We start from the raw sequence: 11,340 nt of genomic DNA on the forward strand, positions 1-11,340 counted from the left end.
CTACACCTCCTCCTCACCCTCCTCCTCCTCAAACTCCCCTTGTTCGTCGGCCATGACATCCTGGTACTGCTGGTACTCAGACACCAGGTCGTTCATGCTGCTCTCGGCCTCGGTGAACTCCATCTGGTCCATGCCCTCACACGTGTACCAGTGCAGGAAGGCCTTGTGCCGGAACATGGCCGTGAACTGCTCCGAGATGTGCTTGAACAGCTCCTGGATGGCCGTGCTCTTGGCAATGAAGGTGGCCGACGTCTTCAGGCCACCAGGCGGAATGTCGCACACGAATGTCTTCATGTTGTTGGGGATTCACTCCACGAAGTAGCTGCTGTTCTTGTTCTGCACGTTGAGCATCTGCTCATCCACCTCCTTCATGGACATGTGGCCCCGGAAGATGGCAGCCACCGTCAGGTAGTAGCTGTGGCGGGGGTCGCAGGTGGCCATTATGTTCTTGGAGTCGAACATCTGCTGGGTGAGCTCAGGCACCATGATCGTGCGGTACTGCTGGCTGCCTCAGCTGATCAGGGGCACTAAGCTGGCATGAAGAGGTGCAGGCATGGGAAGGGCACTGTGTTCACCACCAGCTTGTGCGGGTCTGCATTCAGCTGGCCCAGGAAGCGCAGGCGGATGGTGACCCCGCTCATGGTGGCTGACACCAGGTGTTGAGGTCCCCGTAGACGGGGGTGGTCAGTTTCAGGGTGTGGAAGCAGATGTCATACAGGGCCTCGTTTTCTATGCAATAGGTTTCATCTGTGTTTTCCACCAGCTGGTGGACAGAGAGGGTGGCATTGTAGGGCTCCACCACCGTGTCTGACGCCTTGGGTAAGGGCATGATGCTGGAAGTGTTCATGATGTGGTCTGGGTACTCCTCCCAGATCTTGCTGATTAGCAGAGTGCCCATCCTGGACCCCGTGCCACCCCCCAGAGAGTGGGTCAGCTGGAAGCCCTGGAGACAGTCACAGCTGACTCCTTCTTCACCACATCCAGGACCGAGTCTACCAGCTCAGCTCCCTCTGTGTGGTGGCCCCTGGCCCAGTTATTCCCAGCTCCGCTCTGGTCAAATACAAAATTGTCTGGTCTGAAGATCTGGTTGAATGGTCCAGACCTAACAGAATCCATCCTGCCTGGCTCCAGATCCACGAGGATGTCCAGGGGAACATATTTGTTACCAGTGCTTCGTTGTAGTAAACATTGATTCTCTCCAGCTGCAAATCACTGTCTCCATGGTAACAGCCAGTGGGGTCAATCCCATGTTCATCACTGATGATCTCCCAAAACCTGGCACCAATCTGGTTGCCACGCTGGCCAGCCACTGTGGGGTCACCGGGAAGGCACTCGGGAACCTACAGGCTGAGGCACATTTTCTTTATGCAGTCAACCACTGATGGGCAGTTAGGTTGATTCTGTGTCTTTGCTATTGTGAATAGTGCTGCAATGAACATGTGCATGCCTGTGTCTTTATGGTAGAACAATTTATATTCCTCTGGGTTTATACCCAGTAATGGGATCGCTGGGTTGAATTATAGTTGTTTTTAGGTCTTTGAAGAATAGCTACACTGTCTTCCACAGTGGTTGAATTAACTTACACACCCACCAGCAGTGGGGAAGCGGTCTGCTCTCGCTTTCTTACACAAATGTAGCATACTCTGTTACTGCTCCGCACCTTACTTTTCCCACCTAACCGTATGTCCTGGATATCTTGATGCCTTCCTAAAGAAACGTCTTGGGCTGGGCGCCGTGGCTCAAGCCTGTAATCCCAGCACTTTGGGAGGCTGAGACGGGTGGATCACGAGGTCAAGAGATCGAGACCATCCTGGTCAACATAGTGAAACCCCGTCTCTACTAAAAATACAAAAAATTAGCTGGGCATGGTGGCGCGTGCCTGTAATCCCAGCTACTCAGGAGGCTGAGGCAGGAGAATTGCCTGAACCCAGGAGGCGGAGGTTGCGGTGAGCCGAGATCACGCCATTGCACTCCAGCCTGGGTAACAAGAGCGAAACTCTGTCTCAAAAAAAAAAAAAAAAGAAAGAAACGTCTTTCCCATTTCCCTCTTTTCTAATGTAAGTATTTCATGCTATAAATTCCCCGCCTGGTAATGCTTTAGCCATGTCCTGCAGATTTTGATATGTTGCGTTTTCATTTTAATTCAGTTCAATGTAGTTTCATTTCCCTTGAGTCTTAACCCATGGATTATTTAGAAGTGTGTTACTTAGTTATCAAGTGTTTGCAGATTTTTCTTGCTATCTTTCTGTTAGCGGTTCCTAGTTTGATTCCATTGCAGTCAGAGGACCTACTTGTATGATTTCAATCCTTTTAAATTTGTTAAGATTTGTCTTATGCCTCAGGATATGGTGTATCTGATATATATTTTGTACACATTTGAAAAGAATGTATGTTCACTATTGTTGGGTCCCACGTTCTATTGGTGCTAATTAGCTCCAGTTGGTTGGTGCTACAGTTTTTCTGTATGCTTCTGTTTCTCTCTATTTATTCTATCAATTGTTGATAAAGGGCTGTTGAAGTCTCCAGTTAAATTGCAGATTTGTCTAGTTCTCTTTCCAGTTTGATCAGTTTTTGCTTCACATGCTTTACAGCTCTGCTGTTTTGTATATGCACATTTAGAATTACTATGTCTTCTTGGTAAATAAAAGATTGACCCTTTTATTACTATGCAATATCCCTCTCTGTCTCTGAAATTTTTTTTCTCAAGTCTACTTTATATGACATTAATATAGCCACTCTTCCCTTCTTTTTCCCCATGAACTCAACCAAGTGCTACCTTCTTTCTTTTGATGAATTTGCATGAAATATTTTTTCCATCCACTTACTTTCAATCTGCCTATATTTTTATATTTGAAGTGAGTTTCTTGTGGACAACATAGAGCTGTTCATGTTTTTTATTCTACTCTACCAATCTCTGCCTTTTAACTGATACATTTAAACCATTTATGTCTAATAGCTTAAGTCGGCCATTTTATTTTTTGGTTTTTGTTTGTTTCCTCTGGTTTATCTTTCTGTTTTCTTTTCCTTGTTGGTTACTGGAACATTTTACTTTTATGGTGAAAAGATAAGATATACCTATATTGGGGCCGGGTGCGGTGGCTCACGCCTGTAATCCCAGCACTTTGGGAGGCTGAGGTGGGTGGATCACGAGGTCAAGAGATCGAGACCATCCTGGTCAACAGGGTGAAACCCCATCTCTACTAAAGAAAATACAAAAAAAAAAAAAAATTAGCTGGGCATGGTGGCGCGTGCCTGTAATCCCAGCTACTCAGGAGGCTGAGGCAGGAGAATTGCCTGAACCCAGGAGACGGAGGTTGCGGTGAGCCGAGATCGCGCCATTGCACTCCAGCCTGGGTAACAAGAGCGAAACTCCGTCTCAAAAAAAAAAAAAAAAAAAAAAAAAGAGAAAGGTTTAAAACAACAGTATTTTTTCCTTGTCTTTAGTTTTCAGAAGTTTGACTATAATGTGCCTTGGTACAAGTTTCACTGGGTTTATTCTGTTTGGAGTTTTCCCAGTTTCTTGAATCTGTTAAGTTTATGTCTTTTGCCAAATTTGGGCAACTAAAGTGGGGACTGTAGCTGTACTTGTGTCTTCAGCATACCTTTCATTCCTAGGGACCCATCCAGACACCACCCTTTTCTCCTCCCATCTTAACTTTTTTTTTTTTTTTTTTTTTTTGAAATAGTCTCACTTTGTTGCCCAAGCTGGAGTACAGTGGTGTGATCTCAGCTCAATGCAACCTCCACCTCCTGGGTTCAAGTAATTCTCTGCCTCAGCCTCCTGAGTAGACGTGATTACAGGCATGTGCTACCAGGCCCAGCTAATTTTTTGGATTTTTTTTTTTAAGAGACAGGGTTTCACCATGTTGGTCAGGCTGGTCTCAAACTCTTATTTTTTATTTATTTATTTTTTTGAGATGGAATTTCCCTCTTGTTGCCCAGTCTGGAGTGCAATGGCACAATCTCAGCTCAATGCAACCTCTGTCTCCTGGGTTCAAGCGATTCTCCTATCTCAGCCTCCCGAGTAACTGGGATTCCAGGCATGCACCACCACGCCTGGCTGATTTTTTTGTATTTTTAGCAGAGAAGACTTTTTTCCTTGTTCGTCAGGCTGGTCTTGAACTCCCAACCCAGGTAATCTGCCCATCTTGGCCTCCCAAAGTTCTGGGATTACAGGCATGAGTCACCACTCCTGGCCTGGTCTTGAACTCTTGACCTCAAATGATCTTCCTGCCTTGGCCTCCCAAAGTGCTAGATTACAGGCATGAGCTACCACACCTGGCCCCATCATAACTTCTAATATTATAGACTAATTTTGTTTGGATTTGATGCAGTCAGACAACATATGTTATTTTGTGTCTGGCATCTTTCACCCAACATTGTACAGTTTATTTGTATTACTGCACATACTTGTATGTAGTTCATTCATTCTCATGACTGCCTACTATTCTATATGAGTTGATGAATACCAACATGTATTTGTCCATTCTACTGGGACATGTAAACTGTTTCCAGTTTGGGAATATGTGCTATCTGAACCAAGACTGTCTCAAAAAAAAAAAAAAAAAAAAAAAATCTTAAAAACAATAAGACGGTCATGAATAGTGTTGCTCTAAACATTCTTGTATGTATCTTTCGGTGCACAGATGAATGCATTTCTGTTGGATACATATCCAGGAAGAGAATTCTTGGGTCATAGGGTTGGCATCTGTTTAACTTTAGTAGATAACACCAGTTTTCTAAAGTGGTTGTACCTATTTGTATGCTCACCAACAGTTTACAAGGGTTTCCATATTCCACCCCACCGTACAGACTCTTTTCGTATTTGTTCTTTCTAATCCTTCAAACGACTCTGTCAGATAAACATTATCAAGGCTCAAAGAATGTAGATGATTTGCTGAAAGTCACACACCTAGTGTGGCAATGTTTCTTGGCTGGGCAGAGCAGGAGATCTGTTGAAACCGTCCGTGATAGAAGAGGCAACACTCTTCTCAAAGAAAGATCCTCTGAGGTTCTGGGTAAAATAAGACTGCTAAATGGCAACAAAAGCCAAAATTAACAAATAGGATCTAATTACACTAAAGAGCTTCTGCACAGCAAAAGAAACTGTCGTCAGAGTGAACAGGCAACCTAAAGAATGGGAGAAAATTTTTGCAATCTACCCATCGGACAAAGGGCTAATATCCAGAATCCACAAATAATTTAAACAAATTTCCAAGAAAAAAACAACCTCATCAAAAAGTGGGCAAAGGATATCAACAGATACTTCTCAAAAGAAGACATTCACGTGGCCAACAAATACATGAAAAAAAGCCCATCATCACTGGTCATGAGAGAAATGCAAATCAAAACCACGATGAGATACCATCTCATGCCAGTTAGAATGGTGACCATTAAAAAGTCAGGTAACAACAGATGCTGGAGAGGATGTGGAGAAATAGGAATGCTTTTACACTGTTGAAGGGAGTGTAAATTAGTTCAACCATTGTGGAAGACAGTATGGTGATTCCTCAAGGATCTAGAACCAGAAATACTATTTGACCCAGCAATCCCATTACTGGGTATATACCCACAGTATTATACATCATTCTACTATAAAGACACATATGCATGTATGTTTATTGCAACACTGTTCACAATAGCAAAGACTTGGAACCAACCCAAAATGCCCATCAATGATAGACTGGATAAAGAAAATGTGACACATAAACACCATGGGATACTATGCAGCCATAAAAAAGGATGGTTCACGTCCTTTGCAGGGGCATGAATGAAGCTGGAAACCATTATTCTTAGCAAACTAACAGAGGAACAGAAAACCAAACACCACATGTTCTCACTCATAAGTGGAAGTTGAACAATGAGAGCATGTGGACACAGGGAAGGGAACATCACACACTGGAGCCTGTCGGGGGGTGGGTGGGGGCAAGGGAAGGGATATCATTAGGAGAAATACCTAATGTAGACGACAGGTTGATGGGTGCAGCAAATCACCATGGCACGTGTGTGTATACCTATGTGACAAACCTGCATGTTCTGCATATGTATCCCAGAACTTAAAGTCTAATGATAAAAAAAATTCATTATCAGGTTCTGATTGCCATTGTTCTCAGATGCTTGTATTCAATGACAGCACAATAATCTACAATAAATAAATAAATCAGATGATTGCATTAATTTTTTTAAAAAAATCAATAAATAAGACTGCTAAGGACATGTGTCCACTCTGGTTTGCAAGCTACCCCGGAGCTCTGTGGTAGAGAACTTGAGCTTGGCCTATTATTGGCATTTAAACATGTGCAGCTGGTGGAGTGGCATTTCCCAAAGGTCAAACTGGGTTAGAAGAGGGAGGATAGAGGGAGAAAGAGGAGAAGGAGGAGGAAGAGGAGGAAGAGGAGGAGGAGGAGGAGAAGAAAAAGGAAGAGAAGAAAATGAAGAAGGAAGAGGAAAAGGAGGAGTGAGGAGACAGAGAGGGGGAAGGAGGATGGGCCTTTCAGGCAAAGTCACTGTGCATAAAAGACATCTGGTAGAGAAGGCTTTACTGGGCAGCAGAGCTGAGATGTTAGAGGATGCTGTAAATCCAGGTGGGAAATGAGGTTGCACTTGACTGTCATTGTAACCCAGCTCTCCCCATCACACACATACCCTGGGACTCTGGGAAGGAGAGAGCTGTGATATAAAGAAATGAGTATTACTACGGACCAGCAGGTTAGCTGTGGGAGTCCTTTTTCAAGTAGCTGATCTGAAGAAGTACATGGAAAGTTTCTGTTGGCATAAAAGTGAGACAAGCCACAAAGGTATGCATGATGAATATATCAAAATCTAAAGTTGATCAAAATCGTTTCCTCTTCCTGGATAACACTAGAATTTTCAAATACTTTAACTCCATTTTTCCCTACCCCTAATTTATATATTACAGTTGGCAATATTTTAATTATTTAACCACACAGAACGTAATTTTTATTTTATATATAAACAAAATATATTTGTGTGTGTGTGCGTGTGTGTGTGTGTGTGTGTATTTGCAGTTAGTATTCATTTAGATTTATCTACATTTTTACTACTTTTCTTGCTCTTTAATTCTTCTTAGGTCTTCAGCTCCAACATGTAAGATGATTACTTACTTTCTTCTTTCTGAGTTTTTCTTCATTGAGGTGATAAACTTTGTTTTGATCATAAAACAAAATTTTTTATCTTATTTGTAAATATCCTCTTGGTATTAAAGTTATAAGTTGGTTGTTACTTTCAGCACACTGAAAATATTCTACCATTTTCTGGTTTCCATTTTCTATTGAGAACTCAGCTATTAGACTGCTATTTCTTTGGAAGTAGCCTTTTTCTTCAGCTGCTTTTAATTTTTTTTTCTCTGTCTTTGGTTTTCTGCATTTTTCATTGAAATCTTTCTATGTAAAGGTTTCTTCTCATTTATCCCCCTATGGATTCATAGGCTTCTCAAATATAGACATTGTTATTTTTCTTCAGTTCCAGGAAACCTCGCCTAATCTCTTCAAATGGTGTTCTGCCCCATCCTCTCTTTACTCTTCTTCTGGGATCCTATTTAAATACATTTTAGATTTTCCTCCTCTGACCTCTATGTCTCTTACTCTCTTTCACTGACTTTAATTTTTTTTATTCTCCCTGTATTACACTCCATGTAAATTCTTCTGACCTAATGTTTCTTTTCAGCTGTGTCTAGTCTGTCATTAAATTCATCTTTTAAGTTTTCACTTTCATTTCTGTATTTTTCATTTCCAGTTCTATTCACTTTTTTTTCAAATCTGCCATGCTGCTCTTTATAGTTTCCTACTTGCTCCCTACTTTTCAAACTTATCTTATTCCTTTAAACATAGTAAACATATTGTTACATATAAAGTGTCTGATAATTGTTACATATAAAGTGCCGGTTTCTGAGGTTTTCATGGGTTTTTCCTGCTAGCTGTCTTTTCTGCCGGTTCTTACTCATAGTTCCTAGTTTCCTTGTGTACCCAATTCTCTTCTACTATATGTTGGGTACTGTTGGAATAATTTGTGACCTTGGAAGATGATAACTTTCTTCAGAGACATTTATATTGCTTCTGCCAGCCACCTGAGATCATTACTGATTCTTAAACCAAGTTCAAGGTTTGATACTCTGGACATTCAGATGAGGAACACTTTGACTATAAATCCATGTAAATTTGCTTCTGGATTACACTCACTCTGAGGGTGTGGTTTTTTGAGATCCCAGCTTTCTATATATGGAATCTCTTATCATACTCTCAACTTATGTGGGTCCTGGGGTCCTTATCACACCATGTGGTTCTTGCTAGAACTTGCGGATGCCCTTGAACAAAAGCCACTTCTGGCTGGGCGCGGTGGCTCAAGCCTGTAATCCCAGCACTTTGGGAGGCCGAGGCGGGTGGATCACAAGGTCGAGAGATCGAGACCAACCTGGTCAACATGGTGAAACCCCGTCTCTTCTAAAAATACAAAAAATTAGCTGGGCATGGTGGCGCGTGCCTATAATCCCAGCTACTCAAGAGGCTGAGGCAGGAGAATTGCCTGAACCCAGGAGGCGGAGGTTGCGGTGAGCCGAGATCGCACCATTGCACTCCAGCCTGGGTAACAAGAGCAAAACTCCGTCTCAAAAAAAAAAAAAAAAAAAAAAAGCCACTTCTTTTCTCATGAGCTTTACTGTATGCCCACGTTCCTTTCAGTTGGGCTTAGTAAGTCCTTGCAATCTTGTCTTTTCAGTGCTTTTAAGAAGATGCTCTTGGCCGGGTGTGGTGGCTCACACCTGTAATCCCAACACTTTGGGAGACTAAGGCGGGTGGATCACGAGGTCAAGAGATCAAGACCATGCTGGCCAACATGCTGAAACCCCATCTCTACTAAAAATACACAAATGGCCAGGCATGGTGGCTCATGCCTGTAATCCCAGCACTTTGGGAGGCCAAGGTGGGCGGATCACAAGGTCAAGAGATCGAGACCATCCTGGCCAACATAGTGAAACTCCATCTCTACTAAAACACAAAAATTAGCTGGGCATGGTGGCGTGTGCCTGTAATCCTAGCTACTTGGGAGGCTGAGGCAGGAGAATTGCTTGAACCTGGAGGTCGAGGATGCAGTGAGCCAAGATCGCGCCACTGCACTCCACCCTGGCGCCTAGCAACAGAGCAAGACTCTGTCTCAAAAAATATATATACAAAAATTAGGCAGGCATGGTGGTGCAAACCTATGATCCCAGCTATTCAGGAGGCTGAGGCAGGAGAACTTCTTGAACTGGGGAGGCAGAGATTGCAGTGAGCTGAGATTGCACCACCGCACTCTGTGTGACAGAGTGAGATTCCATCTCAAAAAAATAAAATAAAGAAGATGCTCTTTATATTTTATCCAGCATTTTAAGCTGTTTTTAGTGGAAGATATTTTCTGAATAATCTAGCCTGCCAAAACTCAAATATTATTTAAGCAAAATGTATTATTCCCTTTCTTCCCAGAAGACCTCACTTTTGAAACTCAAAGCCTATTTGCATTGCACTGCATTTCTTCCGTGAGGGAATAAACTAACAATCTCTAAGATTAGGTGAGGAAGAGGCTATCAGATAACAGAAAGTACCCTCCTCAATTTGGATACTATCTTGAAAGATTTTCTACCACATATATAAGCTGCCTAACATGCTTTCCAGGACACAGTTAGGATGCAGTAAATACTATTTACAATAGTAAAAATCCACACCCTCACAGTGAGTGTAATCCAGAAGTATTTACTCAGTAAATACTATGATTACTATTTCTATATTCAAACTCACCTTGCTTAGGAAGCCTTCCTTTAATAATCTTGTTCCATTCTTTTTTTTTTTTTTTGAGACAGAGTTTCACTCTTGTTACCCAGGCTGGAGTGCAATGGCGCGATCTCGGCTCACCGCAACCTCCGCCTCCTGGGTTCAGGCAATTCTCCTGCCTCAGCCTCTTGAGTAGCTGGGATTACAGGCACGCACCACCATGCCCAGCTAATTTTTTTGTATTTTTAATAGAGACGGGGTTTCACCTTGTTGATCAGGATGATCTCGATCTCTTGACCTCATGATCCACCCGCCTCAGCCTCCCAAAGTGCTGGGATTACAGGCTTGAGCCACCACGCCCGGCCAATCTTGTTCCATTCTAATCTTTCTTTTACTCTATTTTCTCTGGTTTTTGTTGTTGCTGCTGTTGTTGTATTTATTTATTTATTTATTTTGAGACAGGGTCTCACTCTGTCACCCAGACAGGAGTGCAGTGATGCTGTCTCCACTCCCTGCAACCTCTACCTCCTGGGCTCAAGCGATTCTCCCACGTCAGCCTCCCAAATAGCTGAGATTTACAAGCACATGCCACCATGCCTGGCTGATTTTGTTTATTTTTTGCAGGACAAGGTCTTACTATGTTGCCCAGGCTAGTCTTGAACTCCTGGGCTTAAGCTGTCCTCCTGCCTTGGCCTCCCAAGTGCTGGGATTACAGGCACAAGCCATCACGGCCAGCCTATCCAAGTGTTTCTTTTACCTTCTTGATAGCTTATTGGTTTACTCTAGCTGTTTTTTCAAATATCCACTATTTCTCAGGAAAAAGCAATGACTGAACATCCCCCAGAAGGCTTTGAGGGCATCTAAGTCTTCTGTTTCTTTCTTTCTTTTTTAAGAGATGGAGTTTCACTCTTGTTTCCTAGGCTGTGACACGATCTCAGCTCGCTACGACCTCCACCTCCCATGTTCAAGTGATTTTCCCACCACAGCCTTCTGAATAGCTGGGACTACAGGCATGCATCACCACGCCCAGCTAATTTTTTATATTTTTAGTAGAGATGGGGTTTCACCGTGTTGGCCAGACTGGTCTCAAACTCCTGATCTCAGGTGACCCACTCGCCTCCGCCTCCCAAAGCGCTGGGATTACAGGTGTGAGCCACTATATCTGGCCAAGTATTCTGTTTCTTTGTCAGCTCTAGTATCATAATTATTTCAGCTACAGGCAAGTGAAGACTCAATTCAAACTCCATTAAGCAAAAAAGCCATTCTATTGGTTCACGTAACTAAAAAACCAAGTGGTAGGTCTTCCGCTACAGTTTGATCCAGGGTGCAATGAATGTCAGGAGAAGCTGATTTTGTCGGTCACAGTGTCCATTTTGCCCTCTGTTTTGGCGTCATCCTCAGGCAGCTCCACTCTGCATGGCAGCGTGCAGAATTTCCACACTTTTTATTTTATTTTATTTTATTTTATTTTATTTTATTTTATTTTATTTTATTTTTAAAGACGGGGTTTCACCATATTGGTCAGGCTGGTCTTGAACTCCTGACCTCAAGTGATCTGCCCACCTTGGCTTCCAAAGTG

General features: G+C 42.8%; 1 pseudogene; it reads right to left on the reverse strand.

Annotated features, from left to right (window-relative positions):
- On the reverse strand, nt 1-1,302 carry LOC101029752 (tubulin beta-2B chain pseudogene; annotated as a pseudogene).
- Between the last annotated feature and the right edge of the window lie 10,038 nt (nt 1,303-11,340).

Source organism: Saimiri boliviensis, chromosome 5, assembly GCF_048565385.1.
Source record: "Saimiri boliviensis isolate mSaiBol1 chromosome 5, mSaiBol1.pri, whole genome shotgun sequence".
Classification (NCBI taxonomy): Eukaryota; Metazoa; Chordata; class Mammalia; order Primates; family Cebidae; genus Saimiri; species Saimiri boliviensis.